Here is a 15,938-nt window from a genome sequence, read left to right as displayed (position 1 = left end):
GTCCCGGGTCCCTCCTGGCAGTTCTCCTAGACTCACAGGAGATGTCCTGGGTCCCTCCTGACAGTCCTAGGCTCACAGGAGATGTCCCGGGTCCCTCCTGGTGGTCCTCCTAGGCTCAGAGGAGATGTCCCAGGTCCCTCCTGGCGGTCCTCTTAGGCTCACAGGAGATGTCCCGGGTCCCTCCTGACAGTACTCCTAGGCTCACAGGAGATGTCTTGGGCCCTGCCTGACAGTCCTCCTAGGTGCACAGATGTCCTGGGTCCTCTTAGACTCACAAGTAGGCCTTTGGCTGTTCTGCACAGTAGGGGAAATATCCCCAACTGGCCCTTGGCTTTGCCCTTCTCGGCCTCCCAGCCTGATGGGGCTGTCTTGATGGGACCTGAAGAAGACAGGCTACACTTCTAGTTGGGTACCTGGCCGTCAGCTGGAAGTCTGCTGTTCCAGAGTAAAACGTGCTTCCGTGGGAAGTAGTATGACCAGGGGAAGGGGCTGCTGTGGCAGAAGCTTCGTCTATCAGTGCTCACCTTGGGTGATGTCCTTAAGCCATTTCAGTTAAAAACTGACCAAAAAGGGCTGCTGACCTGCCTGTAACAGAGGCTGCCTGCCTGGCCTGACAGCAGCTCTTTCCATGGGTCAGTGTAATTGACCTGAGCACCTTCTCTGCCGTAGGTACTTTGCTGCTGGACTATCCCCGAATAAGGCCAGGGCTGGCCATAGTCATTGTCAGGTTTCCCGTGAGTGGTATGTGTTGATGGGATAATTGAGTTTTAGAAGATCTCTGGATGAGTGACAAGACCTGCCCTCGTGGACTTGAGTTTTAGCTGGGTTAGATATGTCGCAATCTGCTACAATACAAGGCGGACTGTTAGCGGTGGGCATGGGGTGGCGGTGGCGGTGGATGGGGGGGGGGCGGATTCTTTTCACAGATGAGGCTGAGGCCTAGAGAAATTGCCCCTTGGAAAGGGACAGCTAATGAGAGGCAGAGATGGATGGGACCCTAGTGCTGGCTGCTCAGCGCTGGGCTCCTACCATTTTTCTTTTCTGTTTTTCTCATAGGTCAACAGTGACCTTGAGAGTCCTGTATGTAGCTAATTACAGTTGTTATTTGGAATTCATATCATTTTTCTATTTTGAGAAAATGTTTTCACGTTTCTTTTTTTTTCTGAGATAGGATCTTACTCTGTCTCCCAGGCTGGAGTGCAGTGGTGAAATCTTGGCTCACTGCAGCCTTGACCTCCTGGGCTCAAGCAGTCCTCCCACCTTATCTCCCTAGTAGCTGGTACTACAGATGTACACCACCACTGCTAGCTAAATTTTGTATTTTTGGAGAGACAGTTTCATCATGTTGCCTGGGCTGGCCTCAAACTCCTAAGCTCAAGCAATCCATCTGCTGTGGCCTCCCAAAAGTGCTGGGATTACAGGCGTGATCCACCGTGCTCTGCCTGAGCCCCCAACCTTTTTTTTTTTTTTTTTTGCATCAGAAAAAAGCTATTTAAAACATAGGCATAGAAAGTATAGCCAATAACCATATATTTACCATCCAGAATTTCCTTGGGCTACTTTTGTTTTTTGATGAAAGACTCCAAAGTCTTAAGTACAGAAGACTTATATAGACTTGGTCAATTCACCTTGAAGAAGAGGGTGAAAATTGGGAGTTCCAGGGGAGGCCAGTGGCATTGAGCAGCAGCAAGAATGTCAGAAATGGTGCAAGACGCAGGCCCTTAGCATGGTGCTGTATGTGAGAACCATGTAAACAAATGTTCGTCAGGCTTTGTTGATGAGTTCACATATTCTGTGCTGAGCCTCTCAATTTGACAAGAATGCTGAAGTAAAGGGAACATCTCCTCCCATGAAAGCTGACATGTTGGTGATTGATCCTTTTTCAAAAATGAAAGGAATTACTTCTGTTGCTGAGAGAGGACAGCCATGCGCAGTGGCCTCTTCTCAGCTACTCAGAGGATGTGGGAACTTGTGAGCCAAGAGGCTCATGGACAACGGGCTGCAGCATTTTCTTTCTTCTTTATGAAAGACGGTGAAGCCAGGCGTGGGCTCATGCCTGTACTCCCAGCACTTTGGGAGGCTGAAGTGGTGGATCACTTGAGGTCAGGAGTTTGAGACCAGCCTGGCCAACATGGTGAAAACCTGTCTCCACTAAAAATACAAAAATTAGCTGGACATGGTGGTGTGCACCTGTAATCCCAGCTACTTGGAAGGCTGAGGCAGGCGAGTCACATGAACCCCGGAGGCAGAGGTTGCAGTGAGCCAAGACCATGCCACTACACTCCAGCCTGGGCAACAGAGCGAGACTGTCTCAAAGCAAAACAAAACAAAAAAAAAGGTAGGCCCAGGAAAGGTTCAGCGTCCTATATTTAACATGCTAGGAAGCCATAGCACCAGGCAAGGTGCTGAGTTTTCCATCTTTGTGTCTCCAAGCACAGGCTTACTTCAGGCCCAGTTTCCATTTGTCGTGGGTGCAAGTTGATTCAAACGCTCTCAGAACCTTCTTGGGTCTTTGTTTAAAGAAATAAAAAAAAGTCTTAGATTTACTTAAGAGTCTATATCATTTTTCTCTTTTGAGAAAAACGTTTTGCATTTCTTATGAGCTTTTTTAAATTGGGGGAAAATACTATTTAAAATATAGGCATGGAAACTATTGCCAATATTCATATACTTACCATCCAAGATTTTCTTGGAATGTTTTTGTTTTTTGAGGAAAAACTCATGTCTGCCAGTAACTTCATGTATACAGCCACTCAGCAATCTTGATAAATTCCTAGATAATTAGGTCCTTTTTTTTTTTTTTTTTTTTTTCCTTTTTTTTGATAATGGAGTCTCATTCTGTCATCAGGCTGGAGTGCAGTGGCACTGTATGGGCTCACTGCAGCCTCTGCCTTCCCGGTTAAAGTGATTTCTCCTGCCTCAGCCTCCTGAGTAGCTGGGACTGCAGGTGTATTTTTAGTAGATACTGGGTTTTACCATGTTGACCAGGATGGTCTCAATCTCTTGACTTCATGATCCACCCACCTCAGCCTCCCAAAGTGCTGGGATTACAGGCGTGGGCCACCGCCCCCGGCCAGTAGTTAGGTTGTTTCTATGCTATACACCTTTGCACGGTGTTGGGTGTGCTGTTTGTTTCCTTTTTCAACTGCTCTTCTACAGTCTCTAAAAGCCTAATGAGACAGGCACATGATGCCCTGATTTCCTCCAAGTGATACGTATCCCAAGCCTGTCTCCTGATGGCTTTGCTAATGTTTGTGCCTTGTTTGCCAACAGGCTTGCTTTCTGTTGTCTTTAAAACAGCCCCTGATTATTTTACATGCATAGCCCCTACAACAAAGGGCATTTGATTCTATGCCCCTTTGACCAAATAAATGGAAAGTGGGTGTTTATATCCACTGTGGCAAAAGAAACAAGGAGGTGCTCACCCTGTCCTGGTGACAACTGCTGCAGGCTCGGGTGGCAGGCTGCCTGGCTGTGGGCACTTTTGTGTGTGGCTTCTTGAACAATAGCACTGTGCACCTCTGTCCCATTCTTACCTCATGGGGTGATGTTTTTAGGATTCCACATGTATAATATCAGGGCTTAAATTGTCCTGAAGAATTGCAGCAGCATTTTCTTTACTTCCTTTTTTTTTTTTTAAGATGGAGTTTTGCTTTTGTTGCCCAGGCTGGAGTTGGAGTGCAGTGGCACAATCTCAACTCACTGCAACCTCCGCCTCCCAGGTACAAGCAATTCTCCTGCCAAGATCATGCCATTGCACTCCAACTCCAGCCTGGGCAACAAGACTAAAACTCCTTCTGGGATTACAGGCATGTGCCACCATGCCTGGGTAATTTTGTATTTTTAGTAGAGATGGGGTTTCTCCATGTTGGTCAGGCTGGTCTTGAACTCCCGACCTCAGGTGATCCACCTGCCTTGGCGTCCCAAAGTGCTGGAATTACAGGCATGAGCCACTGTGCCCGGACCAGCGTTTTCTTTTTTATAGCTTAGAGAGAGTTGTGCGGGATGGAATAATTTCTTAAAGAACAGAAATGTCCTCATGTTAGAGAAGTATATAACTATCTAAATGTTCTGCTTTTCCAAATTGTTGCCAAGATATGGAAACCTCCATCCCAGTCTGCTGTCAGCTCTGCCGAATGTAAAAATAGCCATTTCACTTGTCTATAATTATCTTTATATTTTCTCTGTTATTGACTGTGGATCTTTAGCCAAGCTATATGGAAGAGGATTTGTTGACTCCGTGAATTCAATACAATTATTCCTTAAGCATGTGCTCCGCATGTGAGAACAAAGAAATAAAGATGCTTCTTCCATTCCAGTGAGGCAGGGCTGTGTGAGTAAGGACGAACAGCCAGAAGGAATGCCTGTTGCCAATTGGTTCATTCAGATTTCCTAGAGGGGCCTCTGTGTGCCAGCAGCAATTCTGAAGCCTTGTTCCATCTTTGAAGGGAACTGAATTTTTTCTTTTAAGTACTAGAAAGATTGGCCTGTTGGCTAGACTTTTAAAAATTACTGGTGTTGTCTAACATGTAGCCTGGTGTCACATCTTGGGCTTGGAAGTTGAACCTTAGTTTAATCCATCCTCCTCTATTTATGGGCTATGCCCTTTTGATCAAATAAACTTTCTCTGCTGCAATTTCCTAGTCTGGAAGCTGAGAATAATAACAATAGCATCTAATTCTGAAGTGCTTGTGAGCATTAAATGAGATGATACCCATTTATAATAAAATAAAAAAAATTTTCGCAAAGTAATCTTTAAAGGATAGCTATTGTGGCTGTTACTATCATTGCTAATGCCATCATGTTCTTTATCACCCCACCTTTAAAGAACTGCTGATATATTGGCCAACATGATTACTTCCTGCCATTATAATCTATAACAATAAAGAGAGATTGCCCCATATTTATCGTAATGTATCTGCCTTGTGTCTTCTGTTGAGTGCGCAACTGTTTGTATTAGCATTCTCCCTATTTGTCCTTCTATTATTGTGCCATTGTGTAATGTGGGCAATGTAAAGATGTAGTTCTTTTATTAGTGCCCAGTCTTATCTTATTCCAGATTGCATTACCAAGGTCTTCAGCCTCACCAGAGAACTTGTATTGCTTCAACCATAATCTAGACACAGAGTAGTAACATCTTGGTTAAACTGAACATGGTGGCTCTTAGCACGAAGTAATGGTAGAATTAATTCTTTACCGAGTTTTTTGGAAAATTTTCCAAACGTTGATAGAAAAAAAGCATAGACATGTTTTCTGAATAGTATATGCCAGTAATTTTGTTTTTGTTTTTGTTTTGGGGAGAGTTTTCAGCCTCTACTACAGAAAATTTGGGGCTGGGATAGGCTAATACAGTCTTATTAGATGCTGTACAGCAAGTAAAAGCTATAGCTTCTTTTTTTGCCTTTTTTTGAGACAGGGTTTTGTTCTTGTCACCCAGGCTGGAGTGCAGTGGTGCGGTCTTGGCTCACTGCAACCTCCGCCTCCTGGGTCAGGTGGTTCTCCTGCATCAGCCTCCCAAGTGGCTGGAATTACGGCGCTCGCCACCACACCCAGCTAACTTCTGTTTTTTTTTTAGTAGAGACGAGGTTTCACCATGGTGGCCACTCCTGACCTCAGGTGATCTACCTGCTTCGGCCTCCCAAAGTGCTGGGATTACGGCCGTGAGCCACCACTCCCAGATCAAAGCTATAGCTTCTTAAGAATAAGGAGGATAAATGTAGCTCCATGGTGCCCCTTGTCAGCCCGAATTGAGGATGGTCTTTTGAGACCAGCTAGAGGGAGAGAGTACAGGAGAGTCCCTGACTGGTAAACTAGCCCTTTCATAGATGGACGTGGTCTTCTTGCCAACAGGGTAATAGTTGAGTTTGCATACATTAGGAGTCCATCAGTCTTTGAGTGAAATAAAATTGTAGGCTAATCATCCCTTTTACGTGTGGGAGAGTGAATCTTTTAAATTACAACTTTCAATCATTGTTTAATTATTAACCTCCAGCATTTGCTAGATTAGTTTTGTGATCTTATGATAGTAAGTAAATGTTGAAGGTGGGAGCATATACATTTTCTCCTTAATTTTACATCTGCTTTGTTAGTATTAATAATAAGATGCTATATGCTTGAAGGGGAAAATCTAAATCATTACTATCTAACAAAAATGCAAGCAAACCACTAATACAGGCCACATGGATCATATTAAATTGTTTGGTAGCCACAATAAAATGTTTTTTTAAATGAAATTAATTTTTATAAATTTTATCTAATATGTCCAACATATTATTTCTAATATCTAATCCATATGAAACTTATTAATGATGTAGTTGGCATTCTATTTTACTAGTCTTTGAAGTCCATTGTGTAAATCCTCTTTACAGTGCATCTCAATTTGCACTAGTCACATTTCAAATACTCGGAGGCCACATGTGGCTATAGTATTGGACAGTACTGGTCTAAATAATATGTCTTCTTGTAGGTCCAGTAACCCCATTCCACCTGACGTCTAGAATGTACTCAATAAACACATATATGATTAAGCTTCCTTGTTTCTCTTACCCAGTTAACTGGGATTTTGCCCTTAGCTTTAAGCATTTCTATAGAGAATTACAATAGCTTCATCACAAACTACTTATACATGGTGTAATAAACATTTGAGTTTTGGGTTTAAAAATCCATATCTCTACTTCTGTGCAAGTGCATTAGCCCATGTTGACTTTTTTTTTTTTCTCTTTTTTTGAGATGGAGGTTTGCTCTTATTGGCCAGACTGAAGTGCAATCTCAGCTCACTGCAACCTCCGCCTCCCAGGTTCAAGTGATTTTCCTGCCTCAGCCTCCCTAGTAGCTGGGATTACAGGTACCCACTGCCATGCCCAGCTAATTTATTGTATTTTTAGTAGAGACAGAGTTTCACTGTGTTGGCCAGGCTGGTCTCGACCTCCTGACCTCAGGTGATCCACCCGCCTTAGCATCCCAAAGTGCTGGGATTACAGGTGTGAGCCACTGTGTCCAGCTCCGACTTTTTATTTAAAAAAAAAAAAACCCAGAATGATTTTGTAAGCTGGGGTTGTATGGTCCATATTTCCGTGTCACCTGTGTACTTGGCTCCTGGTTGAGATTCAGTGAGTATGACATGAATAAGAAATTATAGGTTTCTCATAAATTTTAAGTTCTTGAGTAGCCTTGATGCTATTACCGTGTAAAACTCTTGCATTAGATGCAAGGTATGTAGGTTTGTGGATATGTGTGGGGCACGTGGGGGAGCATATTCGGTCTTTACTGGTTAATGGAAGCATTCCCCATCCTTCATGTTAGTGCTGTTTGCTTTTTATCCCTGCACACAGAAAGTGGTTGGAAATTGAAAGAAAGACTAGGGTTTCAAATTTAGTTAACAGGAGTTTGTCTTTATCAGGCAGGTGGATCTAGCTGCCCCCATGGCCCAGGCATAGAACAACTTGCAGCTTGTGATGGAAAAATATCTGAAAGGCTTTTCTATTTGTAGTGTGGCAAATCCAGGCTGGCATGGTCCCTGGGGAGTGAGGCCTTGATGTTTGAGCCACTCTGTTAGGTGTCTCTTCCAGGTGTCTTGCTTAGAATAAATGAGGGTGACGGTGTGTTTTCATATCATATCTTCACCACTATTCAAGGATTAAGTGCTCAGAGTATTATTTATCAGAGGCATTGAGGTCTCCTGGTCCACCTGAGCCCTCAGCACCCCATCTCACCCCATACCCCATGGCAGTTTCCCTACTGTCTGTCCTTCTCACATTGTTCCTGCCAGTCCTGAAGGTTTTGTTTTTCCTATTCCTCCTTAGCCTGTACTTGGGGAACAGCTTCCTTGTTTCCCTCCTTTGTACTCCCGCAGTACTGTGGAGTCAAGTCCCAGGAGAGCAGAGAAGATAGAGTCCACTTCTATCTCCAGACCCCAAGCACTATTTCCTCCTAGACCCAGCTGTTACAGTGGCTTTTTATTTCTTGAGGGCTTAAAAATTATTTAATGCTATTTACTTCCAGTGAATTGTGATTGTTTTCATTGTTGACCTGATTTCTGTAGGAGAGCCAAAGAGCAGTACTTAATTTCAGAATGAAAATAGCCCAGAAGACTCACACGTGGATTGCCGGCAAGGTCACCTTCAGTGACTGCACTGATGTTAGAGGAGGGTAATGAATGGAGGACTGATGAGGTGAGGCTGTGTGAGGGCAGCGGGCAGGACAGATCCACACACAGTGAATAGCCAAACAAGTGAATGACAAACATGCCCTCCTTAACCTGCAGATTCAAAGGGTCATCCCATTATATATTTTCACTTCTGTAGCTTCATGAAGTAAATTTAGCTGCTGACTTCAGGAATGGGCTGAACAGACCAAATTGCAAGCTGCAAATGTGCTGTTGAAGATCTAGGCACCTCTTCTACTGTGGCATCTGAGTTGGGTCTCTGTCACTTGCAACCTAAGAGTACTGACAAATACTTTGGTGCCTGAGGGCAAGTGTCAGAAACTCAGCTTGAAATAGTTTAGGCTAGAAGGGGCGTGCCTTGCCTTATGTGACCCCATATCCTGTGCTAAAAGGGTGTGGCAATAGCAGGGCCTTGGGGATCCCTGGAATCAGCCCAGCTTACCCCATCCTCACCCCGCCCCTGGTTCCCTCTCTCAAACCAGCTAGAACTGGGTTTTGGGCAGCTGCCAGGCTCCTGGTTTCCCAGTTCTCATCCCAAGAGAAAGGTCGGCCTCCCCTCCCGAACTCCAAAAATCCCCTTATGAGGACACAGTTCCACCTCTAAGGGAGCAGCTATTGCCAGAATGACCTGGTTGGAGTGGGTGGGGACGGTAGGAGGAGGGGGCTGGGCCCTGGTGGACAGGCCCATCATGGATCCACTGCAGGAGTACCAAGCCACAGTGTTAGGCTAAAGGAGATGGGAAGCCTGCCTTCACATGAGCCAGCACTGCGTCTCTGTTGGACTGGAGACACGAAACAGCCTTTTTTTGAATACACAGTGTATGAGTGATGTCCAAATATGATAGCTGGGGCAGCATAAATAATTTCTGGACTTTACATCCACTCCCTTCTCCTAGGGCATCAGAGTTCACAGAATCTATGTCATTAACATATTTATATATTCCTCATTCTGAATAGTATTCAAGACACTAGATGCCTGGGTAAGGGAAGAGATTCACAAGCCAAAAGGCATTGTAAATGACGTCTCCAGCATTCCAGAATGTGAGAGTCCAAGTTTTCCTGTTTTGAAACTGAGTCAAAGAACCTATGAAATATGTAGTTAGCCAACTTTTAGAAATTCATTCTTTCTAGGGTAACAACAGGAATTAAACATAACCATGAGCAGAACCTGTCCTCTTACTCACTCGAAAGATATGTTTCATAACCAATTACTTTGTATGTGGGCCTCCCCTTTTTTTTTTTTTTTCTGGAGACAGCAACTCACTCTGTTGCCCAGGCTGGAGTGCAGTGGCATGATCTCGGCTCACCGCAAGCTCTGCCTTTCAGCAATTCTCCTGCCTCAGCCTGCCGAGTAGCTGGGATTACAGGCATCCACCACCGTGCCTGGCTAATTTATGTATTTTTTCAGTAGAGTTGGAATTTCACCATGTTGACTAGGCTGGTCTTGAACTGCTGACCTCAGGTGATCCACCTGCCTTGGCCTCCCAAATCTGCTGGGATTACAGGTGTGAGCTACCACGCCCAGCCTTCACTGGATCTTTTTAAGAACTTCACTGAGATATAACTTACTTTCTGTGAAATTCACTGATTTTAGTATACAAGTCAACAACTTTTATTAAATTAACAGAGTTTTGCAGTCATCACCACCATCTAGTTTTAGAACATTTTTCTCACTCCAGAAAGACCCTTTATGGCATTTGCAGTTACTTCCTATTAGCGTTCCCAGCCCTGGACAACCATCAATCTACTTTTTGTCTCTATAAATTTACTTTTTCTAGACATGCCTTAGAAATGGAATCATGGCCAGGGAGGGGTGGTGGCTCATGCTTCTAATCCCAGCACTTTGGGAGGCCCAGGCAGGAGGAACATTTGAGGCCAGGAGTTCACAGCCAGGCTGGGCAACACAGTGAGACCCTGTTTCTACAGAAATACAAAAATTAGCTGGGTGTGGTGATGTGTGCCTGTAGTCCCAGCTACTCAGGAGGCTGAGATGGGAGGATCACTTGTGCCCAGGAGTTTGAGGCTGCAGAGAGCTATGATGGTGCCACTGTACTCCAGCCTGGGTAACAGAGCAAACTCTGTGTCTCTGTTACCCCCCCAAAAAAGGAATCATGTTATGTGTGGTCTTTTGTGTCTAACTTTCACTTTTCAAAATGTTTTTGAGCTTCATCCATGTGTCACCATGGATCAGCATTCTATTCCTTTTTCTTGCTGGATAGTATTGCATTATATGGAATTGCCACAGTTTATTTACCTAGTTGACAGACATTTCTGTTGTTTCACGTTTTCCACAATCATGAATGCCGCTTCTAAAAATATTCAGTCTTTGTGTGGACATATGTTTTCATTTCTCTCATAGGTAGGAATAGCATTGCTGAGTCGTGGGGTAAATTTCTATTTAACTTTGTAAGAAATTGTCACACTGCATTTCACAATGGCTATACCATTTTACATTTTCACCAATAATGTTTGAGGATTGGATCTCTATCTTTAAACTTGATGGGCTCTTTTGGGTTTCAAGACAGGTGAAAATGAAGGAATGGACTTTGGAGGAAGCTGTGAAGGGGCTTACCCATACATAGTCACGTGGGGCCAGTTGCTGGGCACGTGTAAGGCAGTTTTCCTCTTCAGAGGCGAACACGTTGGAGTGTTTAGAAGGTGATATTGAAATGAACATCAAAAGATAAGTAACACAGAACAGGATGAGCATTTTGGAGATCATCTTAAAAAGAACTTCAATTTAAGGGATAATTGCATGGAGTTTCTTAGTCCTAGAGTGATTTTTATATTCCAGAGGTAGCTTGTTTTGATTAAGCCATGCTTTTTAAATTGGATGGATTTAGGGCGGGAGGTAACCTTGGGACTTTTCTTTGGTAGGCTTATTGGAGCATGTGAGTAGCAGATTTGACAGACCAGATAGTGGTGATGCCACAGCCAATTTTGTATCAGTGCCGCTGGCTCTGCCTGATTCATAGACCAAGATCAATCCTGGTTGATGGCAGGTTTTATTCTCAAAGAAGAATGATATATTTGGTTTCCAAGAGGAATGTCATCCCTGAATAAAGACAAGTTGTGAATATAGGAGATGAATGATCTCAAAAGAGTTTTACTACCTGATCATTATGATAGAGTATCTAAATGACATTTATAGTTTAAAAAGAATGTGCTCATTAATTTTCTTGGAAAAAAGATCTGAGATATTATTTTGGAAAGGATTCATTGCCAAGATGACACTATTGTTATGTCTTTCCCCCACTAACTTTATCATCTGGGCAGTCTTTCAACTAACCTGTACCTTGGTTAATTCATAAAAGAAGGTTTGCTAGTTTATTCATTCATAATTTATTTGGTTTGCTGAATAAATAAGACTTATAAGATAGTAATCATAAAGCAGCTCCTGTCTGAAAGTTATTTTGTGAGGTTACTATATCCCTTGTCTCTGGATGAAATCTATGATGTTTCTTTCTCTTTTTTTTGAGACACAGTTTCACTTTCACCCAGGCTGGAGTGCAGTGGCACGTCTCTATTCACTGCAGCCTCTGCCTCCTGGGTTCAAGTGATTCTTGTGCCTCAGCTTCCTAATTGTGTGCCACCAGGCCTATCTCATTTTTGTATATTTAGTAGAGACGAGGTTTTGCCATGTTGGCCAGGCTGGTCTCGAGCTCCTGACCTCAAGTGATCCATCCACCTCGGCCTTCCAATCCCAGCTAAAGTGCTGGGATTATAGGCATGAGCCAAAATACCTGGCATTTCTTTCTTTTCTTTTCTTTTTGAGACAGAGTTTCACTCTGTAGCCAGGATGGAGTGTGGTGGCGTGATCTCGGCTCATTGCAACCTCTGCTTCCCAGGTTCAAGCTATTCTCCTGCCTCAGCCTCCCAAGTAGCTGGGACTGCAGGTATGTACCACAATACCCAGCTAATTTTTGTATTTTTAGTAGAGTAGGGGTTTTACCATGTTGGCCAGGATGGTCTCGATCTCTTGACCTTGTGATTTGCCTACCTCAGCCTCCCAAAGTGCTGGGATTACAGGCGTGAGCCACCGTGCCCAGCCTTTTTTTTTTTTAAAATGGGATCTCGTTCTGTCTCCCAGGCTAGAGCATAGTGACAATTATAGGCCCTTAGCTTCAAAATCCTGGGCTCAAGCGATCCTTTTGCCTTAGCCTCCTAAGTGGCTGGGACTGCAGGTGCACACCAAGACACCCAACTAATTTGTTTTTATTTTTGTAGCAATGGGGATCTCACTATGTTGCCCAGGCTGGTCTCAAGGTCAAGAGATCCTCCCACCTTGGCCTTCCAGAGTGCTGGGATTATAGGCATGAGCCACTGCACCCAGTGTCTATGACTTTTCTGATTATTGTTAGATATATATTTTTTTAATTTCTGCAGTCAGTTTCTACTGCTAAATACTCTTAATTCAGAACTTAGAGGGCTCAGTGTCAAATATTAGGTTGCTGCAAAAGTAATTATGGTTTTTGTTATTTTAATGGCAAAAGCCGTGATTAATTTTGCACCAATTTAATCACAGTAAAAAGCTGAAATTTGATTTAAGGTTAAATAGCTCTCCCTTTTCTCTTTGTCCCTACTTCACCCTGCTACCCTGCCTCCTGCATCTTCCTGTCCACAGTTTGGGATCTCTCTAGGGATCACTCTATGGTAAAACTGGGCGTAGGGCAGGGGAAGATAAGAAGTTAGAGGAATAAAAATGTTCTTTTTTTTTTTGAGATAGAGTCTTACTCTGCTGCCCTGGCTGAGTACAGTGGCATGATCTTAGCTCACCTCAACCTCTACCTCTTAAGTTTAAGCAATTTTTATGCCTCAGCCTCCTGAGTAGCTGGGATTACAGGCACCCACCACCACGCCCGACTGAAAGTTCTTATTTGACTTGGCACGATAGTGCCGTGTTCTGAGTTTGACAGATGTTTGTTTTACTGCTGCGCTATTTCTGGGAATGGATTGTGCCCCTCCACCCCATTTCTATGTTGAAGTCCTACCCTAGTTTCTCAAAATGTACCTGTATTTGGAGACAGCGCCTTTGCAGGGGTAATTAAGGTAAAATAAGGTCATATGGGTGGACTCTAATCCAATATGATTGGTATCTTCATAAGGTGAAAAGATTAGGATACAGACACACACAGAAGACGACCATGTGAAAACATAGGGCGAAGACGTCCGTCTATATATAGGCCAAGAAGAAAGGCGTCTAGAAGGAAACTGACCCTGTTGCCACCTTGATCTTGGGCTTTATTTTGTGTTGTTTAAGCTACCCAGTCTGCAGTACTTCACAGTGGCAGCCCTGGCACACTAACAGAGGGGCCCCTTGGAGATCTCCCTCTTCTCACTCCATTTCTGGACCATCACTGCAGACCAACCTCTCTTCTGCAGTCCCCTTGACAAAGGTGATGTGATTGCCTCCAGTTTGTTGCTTCTCCATCAGGGAATCCACTTCTCTCTGCCCTCTTTGTCTTTCCAATCTGCCCTATTACACAGAATCTAAGATGACTTATTTCCCTCTGTTGTGAGTTGTCTACATCTGCTCCATAGGAAACACATATTTATGCACAAATAAACTCCAGCATTCAGGCTGATAACAGCACAACAGCAACCTCTCCTTCATTTCCATCCTGGAAGCATAGGCCAGTTTCTCTCCATTTTAGATTTTTCAGGTGTGGATCAGACACCTGTGCAACCTCTTCAGAGCTTCTCTCATGAGGTTGAGTAGGTGTGGTAGGATCACTGCATAGTTCTTTCCACAGGAAGACCCTCCCGCATTCCGCTCACACTCTGGCCTGTTTAGACCTGGGTTTGAGTAAGGGGTTCAAGAACCCTGTTACCAGTTTTCAGTTGAATCCTTTGAAAATTTGCATCTTGGGCTTAAATGACTGTGTTTGTAGTCATCATTGATTCAGTCAGTCAGTGCAAAGTTTCACCAAGTGTTGACTATGAAGAGAGCCTTGCTGAGGCCAGAGGTGAAACCTTGGCCCTGTCTAGGATGGACGTTTTCTTTATTGATGAGCTCCCTGAGTAGAAGGGGATTAAGGTCTCCCATGAAATAACGCAGCAGGCATGTTGATTTTGGGGGGAATCCTTGGCTTGCCCTGTAGTTCTGAAATCAGGCTGAGAAAATCTCTGTCCTAAGAATTTGCCTCCAGGGTACTAGCTGATGATCCTTGCACTCATCCGACCCCAATGTTGCATTATTGAAAATGGTCAGTTCCTTCAGGTAGGCTGAGCATGGTGACCGTGGGGATGCTGTGTGAGGACAGCAGCAATGAGAGGGAAGGGGGCAGATGGGAAATAAAAAGGAGGGGCAGCCTGGTAAGATTTCAGAGGCCAAATGAGCTGGGTTTTTAAAAACCTTTTAGTGCCTTCCTCTGGTAGAGGGTGAAACCCAATTACTATGTTGTATATGTGCAAATATCTCAATGATGCTAACCCCCCTCAGTGCACTTGGGACCCAAGAGAGCCTTGCTGAGGTCAGAGGTGAGGTCTAAAGTCTATCCAAGCACTTTATCCTCTATCTTTGTTGATGATATGCCAGTGGCCAGGGCCCGAGTAAGGGCAAAATGAAAATCCTCTATTCCAAAGTAAGTGGGTAGTCTGAGATGTAAATTTTCTTTTCTTTTTTTCCTCCCCAGATGGAGTCTAGCTCTGTCACCCAAGCTGGAATTCAGTGGAGTGATCTCAGCTCACTGCAACCTCCACCCCCCCAGATTCAAGTGATTCCCATGCCTCAGCCTCCCAAGTAGCTGGGATTACAGGCACCCACCACAATGCCCAGCTAATTTCTTTTTTGTTTTTAGTAAAGACGAGGTTTCACTGTGTTGACCAGGCTGATCTTGAACCCCTAACCTCATGATCTGCCCACCTTGGCCTCCCAAAGTACTGGGATTATAAGCGTGAGCCACCGCGCCTGGCTGAGATCTAGAATTTCAAATTTGCTGAAAACTGGTAACAGGTTTCTTGAATCCCTCACTCACATCCAGGGTATAAAGGAGTCAGATTGGGGGAAAATCTTTCTTTGCCAAGAACTATGCAATGATTCCTACAACCTCATTGTCTTAGTCCATTTTCTTTTGCTATAACAGAATATTACAGACTGGGTAATTTACAAAGAAAAGAAGCTTATCGGGTTCATAGTTCTGGAGTTGGGGAAGTCCAAGGACATGGTGCTGGTCCCTAGCAAGGGATATCCTGTGGCAGAAGGTAGATGCAAAAGAGACCACAAGAGCAAGCCTAGCTCACTTTTATAATAACCCGCTCTGGCAAGAACTAATTCACTCCTGGGATTAAGTATTAACCCATTCAGGAGGGTAGAATCTTTATTGACCCAATCACTCTTAAAAGTCCTCATCCCTTAATACTGTTACATTGGCAATTAAGTTTCCAGCACATGAACTTTTGGAGGACACATTCAAACCATAGCTTATGGGTCCACTTGGGGAGATTCAACAAGTGTCAGACCCTTTCCTGGAAAGTCTAAGAAAGGAGTGCCCTATCTGGGGGAGAAAGAGATAAAATGCCCTTTCCTCTGTCACCTGTCCAAATCCTGTGTTTCTTTTAAGTTCAGTTAGCGTCCTGCTCCCATTTAGGAAGACTTCTTTTCCTAAAAATAAATTTTTCTAACCCTTCAAGATTTCTACTGTTTGAATTTCCACAGTATTTAACACCTACTTATAAGATGATTTTTAATTATTCTTTTTTTTTTGGAGACGGAGTTTTGCTCTTGTTGCCCAGGCTGGAATGCAGTGGTGTGATCTCAGCTAACTGCAACCTC

At 43.9% G+C, this 15,938-nt stretch overlaps 1 protein-coding gene across 3 annotated transcripts in view; it reads left to right on the top strand.

The window, feature by feature from the left end:
* RAI14 (retinoic acid induced 14) overlaps window positions 1–15,938 on the top strand; it is a 186,430-nt gene that overhangs the window by 10,176 nt on the left and 160,316 nt on the right. Inside the window, exon 1 of one of the 3 annotated variants that reach the window (XM_032278993.1) lies at window positions 7,010–9,355. The exons of the other annotated variants lie outside the window; for them this stretch is intronic. The gene's annotated coding sequence lies outside the window, so the exon portion shown is untranslated. Of the gene's footprint in view, window positions 1–7,009; window positions 9,356–15,938 lie in introns of those variants that run through there. 3 annotated transcript variants of the gene reach the window in all.

This window comes from Sapajus apella, unplaced genomic scaffold (genome assembly GCF_009761245.1).
Source record: "Sapajus apella isolate SASKATOON/1434 unplaced genomic scaffold, GSC_monkey_1.0 scaffold11, whole genome shotgun sequence".
In the NCBI taxonomy this organism is placed as follows: Eukaryota; Metazoa; Chordata; class Mammalia; order Primates; family Cebidae; genus Sapajus; species Sapajus apella.
Note: the sequence above shows the minus strand (reverse complement) of the source record. Positions and strands in the feature narration are given on the sequence as shown.